The following is a 5,283-nucleotide window of genomic DNA, read 5'->3' on the forward strand; positions in this document are numbered from 1 at the left end:
TACCATAAAATGTAACACCAACATTTGGATTTAAATGTAAGTTCCGAAATTCTTGCTTTTGATTCACAAACTCCTCAAATCTTTTAATATGTGAACTACCAGCAATCAAAACCGACGCCATTTTGAATGTTTACCGCAATGCATTTTGGATGCTGGGGAATATATAAATAGCCACAAAGTTTACTGGGTCACTCATGGTTCTCAGACCGGCAAACTGGCGCGAAGCAAAACAAAGGAATTCAAGTGAACATACGTGCGCATTAACACATTTCCTTCAACTTCAGCTCCATTGTGATTTCCATGATATTCGCATGAAAAATAGGTGTTCATAGCAATGTATCTACGTTTTCGTCAGTCAAACACAAAAAGCATCAGATTTCAAAGCATACATAGAAGCAGCCCAAAGAATCTCATCAAGGCACATATAAAAGATAATCCAACAAAATAACATAAAAAAGAAATTCGTTGTACAGATTTGAGCTTTGTACCTGCGATAATGAGGGGTTGAATATCCCACAATAAAAACAAGAGCACCGCTAAGCGGAGCATCCCTCGCGCCAGGAGCTTCACCGGTAATGGCAATGTCTCCATACGAGAGAAAAATTCTCAAGAGGGACTTTAAACAAAATACAATCATCTAGGCCTAGTAATCAACGGTACCCAGTATTCCTATATAAAGTTTAAAATAAGGTAAAGAAATTAAAATGTATAGCTACACTAATTGAATTTTAACAGAAGTCAAGGTAGATACTCGGGGGTGGGGTGGGGGTTGCGTCATAAGCATACGCGATTGGGCAGAAACATCACGTATGCTTTAAATTTCATTAATTTTCCTACCTGAGTAAACCTCACAGTAGCATGCAATATGAATCAAATCTGAAAATACGCACGGAAGTAATATTTTTTTGTAGTGAAAAATGACAATATACCGGTGTTGAGATGTCAATGAAACTTGTGAAACTTTATAGTTATCACTGTTTATAGCTTTCAAGAATTACGTGCGCCTCAAGATTAAATTCCACAGGCCCCTATTGTGTGGTAATTTGGTATTGAAACCGCGACGTTCATCAAATTATTTCAGTTACTCTGTGACAGAGATGACACTTTTAATTCATAAAAACTTTCTCAGATACGCACAATAAAATGACAATACGCAAATACAAGGTAGAACTAACAGAAGCGGCTCTATCGGAACGACCCGAATTTTAACCTGTTAAATTTACCGGAAGTGTGTATTGTCAACTCGTACATAAAATTACAGGGTTTGAAGGTAGTAAAAACGCGATATCACCGCTTAACTTGAAAATGAATAGGGTTCGTCCTTTTACAATGCCACTTAAGTATGTGAAGGCTGAAAAATGATAGTGCAAAAGTTCTCTTTAAGTCTTGCCCACAAGCTGCAACGGACACACTAACACACACACATACGCACAGTAGCGATGCTATATCCCCTCCGCAACTAGTTGCGCGAGGGGATAACAAATCAAGATGACTGGCGAATGTATGTTGACGAGGCAATGCACGCTGGAAGAATGAAAGCGTGCGCAAAATTAGAGCATCTGGTCAGTTGCTGATAAGAAATTATCAGATTACAAGAATGTAAATTGAACGAAGAAAGAAATCAGAGTTGTTCTTATTGCCATGTCAGATGTTTTACATAAATTAATTTAGTGCTGTAAATTAAGATTTTACATTCCTTTCATATACATGTATGGTTTAGAAGGAGTCAAAGAACTTAATGAATTTATAATTTTATCTATAAAAGTTGACAGTTTTAGGACATTGCTAGCAGAGACCAACATTCTCTGACTTGTTTATACATAATAATTATCTCTTCATGTAGCATAGTGTATTGTCTGTTGTTATTTATAAGTTAGTATTTGACAAACAGTAAAAGCTGAAAAACAAAATGAAAAAAAAAAATGCTTATATAAGAAGAATCACCCAAATAGATAGTGATTGGTCATTATGTTTACTATATGAAAAAAGTAATAAAAGAAGACTGGATGCACCTGCTTAATTTTAATAGCTGTTCAAAATAAAAACAGAAAATAATCTGGAATCATCAAAGTTGGGTACTTAATATACAGAATTTCGATCCCGATCATAATTCTCTCCAAAACTATTAGAGAAATAAAATTAATTCCAGAGTAAACTTGGTACATTGAATAGAAAAATTCATAATAATGTGATAAATTTAATTAAGAAACAATTCAATAAAAGTTAAATTTTACACACAATGCACTTAGATTTAGGAAAATATCTTGTCAAACTTCAAGAAATTTATCAAAATTTCTCAATAGTTTTCCTTTTCATTAAAAACTGCTAATTGATTTTTCCACACTTTTTAAACTGGAAAACTAATAATGAGCAGTTGTTTTATTTTTCCATGTGTAATAAGCTACATAATGTGTTTGCTGTTTTGAATAATATTGTTTTAAATTCACAATGTTTGTGACATCTAAAATGTCTTGACATATAATTACAATGGTTACTATGGATACGACCTAGATATCAACTCCATGACAACTAATACAAGAAGGATACAGACTTCTCTCAAAATAAAATAGGGTTAGATAATTTTAAAAAACAACAACAATTGTTACTTCTGTACTGAACTTCCTCTTTTTTGGTTGACATTTTGGCCCATAAATGCCAGAATCTATTTACAGTAACATATCACAACCTGGATGTGCCTTTTTGGAAAAATCATGATTTATTTTAATTACTACTGTATCAAGTAATAATATAAAAAAATATAGGCAAAATATGAAATATTCGACTTATCACCGATTGCCCGATTCTTACGTTGACCTGTACTTAATACAGTGGCTATTGTATTTGTCTAATTCTTGACTTCATGGCATTTTTTCATCTTCAAGCTTTTGTACCGTATTAGTACAGTTTTCATACATGCATTTCAATATCCCTTCTTTTGCCATTTGTTATTTTTTTTCAGCTCACCAAAAAGCCAAATTTTCTGTCAGAAATGTCAGTAGGTGGTGTTTTGACTCTAAACTTTGAACTTTTTAATTTTTTATCCAGAACCACTTACTTATCTTTGCTTACCAAAAGGCATCCTTTGAAAAGGGGAGGAGTATTCAGCTCTATTTGAATTAAGAGATACACCTCATTGAAGGGGAAATATTGGGGAAATAGGGAGATTTTGATGCAAAAGACAGGACTCATCTGAAAACTCCATAGCAAATATATTAAATTTTGTTCAAATTATAGTCCTAGGGGAGGGATGGAGATATTATTGGGGATCAACGTTTCACGAGGGAATATCAAAATTTTTTTTCAAGAGAAGCAATGCCACATTATTAATCATTACATGTACCTATAAGCACTATTCCTAAGTAGTGTAGATTCAAAGACATGGCACAAGAATCTATTTAAAAATAAAACAGAACATTGAACAATTATGAAAATATTGATTTCATTATTATTTCAGTAAGTTATGCAGACTGCTTCATCAGTATGTACAATGTACGAAATTCTCAGATTCATTTCTCAAATCGAGACTTCCTTTCCCTTGCAAGTTCTGCAGATGGTGGTGGTGGCACAGGAGCAATAGACTTGGACAGTCGACTCGGATCTCCCTCCTCAAGGTCTGTCTGTCTGTGGAACCCTTCTTTTTCCTTATTTCTCTTAGCTAGCACCCAATCCATCAGCATCTCCACATGTTCATCAGTTTTCTTTTACTGGATACACAGTCCACCTTCCACCTTAGTAGACGTTCTCTAAAGTATGAAGCATTAGAATATTATACTTTCATGTAAAGTGGATGAATCTAATTCGTCGAGAAACACTATTACCCTATGAATAATAAGGTCACTCCAGTGTAGCAACAGGTAATATTGCTTGACGACGGTTGATATTCCAAAAAATATCGGCTGCGTAGAATTTATGCACGCAAGGTTCACTGTGATAAGTATTTGTATAATATATTCAGCATTATATAATAAATATCACATGTAATTGAGTGTAACATTGAAAACTTTCATCAAAAACTATTGTAAACCGCGGCTGCGCCTCAGTTGACAATGGTTTTCTTGGGGTGATAATTTTCAATGTTACACTCAACTACATGCAGTATTTATATAATACAAATTCCAATGAGAAAGTCGCTGAAAACTCTAAACACTATTGTTTTTTTTTTGGGGGGGGGGGGGGGGTGAAGGAAACTGTGTCATATAAAGATAACATATCTAGGGTATTCTACTTCATTTTCAACACAGAGTACTTGCCATATATGCCCAAAAGTAGAAGTCTATTGTTTGGTTACATTGAGAAAACACATTCAAATAATGTTTTAAATTATTTTATCTTGTTCTAGTATAATTTAGGTACATGTATCCTTTAATCTTTCCCAGTTTGCATCAATTAATTGTAGATTTCTGTTTATTTCATTTAACATGGAAGTGGATATAGTCTAATTGCATAAAATTAGCTCTTCAGTGAGCAGTGTTAACAGCTTCCTTGACTTTAATTTTTTTCTTCTAACTTTAACTTTTGTAAACAGGAAAACATTACTATTATGTTATATGATTGATACCTCAAAGTTCCATCTTTATTGCTGATGAACTCTCTCTGTCTACATTTTGGTTGTAGTCTAGGGCTGCAAGTAGACTTCTGGCCCTGTATACAGGTGGAGTGTATGAGTATCTTTAAGAAGAATACATCAAGATGACGTGTTAGCTTTCCAGATCAGCTGTGCTTCTAAAACGTTACACTTGTAGAATTGATAATCATTTCGTTTTTGTTTAATTCCCAAATTATGAGCTCCAAATTATAAAAATCAAATCTTCAATATACATTTTTTGAAATCCTACGTAAAGTTTAGATGATAATGTATGTCGTTTAGGAAGCGCTTGTCCAGGATAACTTTCCTTAATGCTTCATGAGCCGGACTGCTCTTTGTCATCCACAATTTGTCTCCCGTTGCATCTGACAAAGGATCATGAGCACATGGACCGATACCCATTTCGCTGTATGGCAGGTACCACTCGTGTTCATCAACCACATGGTGCAGAACACCAACCCACATCCCCTAAAAACAATCACATTTCATAGTCTGACAAATCAACATGATAAAGTTTGACAAAGGTTAACACATATTCTTAAGAAGATAAACTATCAAAAATTCAAAATATTTGCTGATCCATACTTCAATAAATTCACTTTTCTATACATTGTCCTAACCCTATCTACTATTTTCGTTTGGCAGTCCGATTCCAGTTTGTTCTGAATTTAGCAGGAATAGCGTCCTTTTGTTCCTGA

The 5,283-nt window shown here is 34.1% G+C and overlaps 1 pseudogene; it reads right to left on the reverse strand.

Annotated features, from left to right (window-relative positions):
- Window positions 1-3,506: 3,506 nt before the first annotated feature.
- LOC133198781 (uncharacterized) lies at window positions 3,507-4,971 on the reverse strand (annotated as a pseudogene).
- Window positions 4,972-5,283: the final 312 nt, after the last annotated feature.

The sequence above is a fragment of the Saccostrea echinata genome, unplaced genomic scaffold (genome assembly GCF_033153115.1).
Source record: "Saccostrea echinata isolate AGI-Se365-2 ecotype Australia unplaced genomic scaffold, CSIRO_AGI_Sech_v1 ptg000033l, whole genome shotgun sequence".
Classification (NCBI taxonomy): Eukaryota; Metazoa; Mollusca; class Bivalvia; order Ostreida; family Ostreidae; genus Saccostrea; species Saccostrea echinata.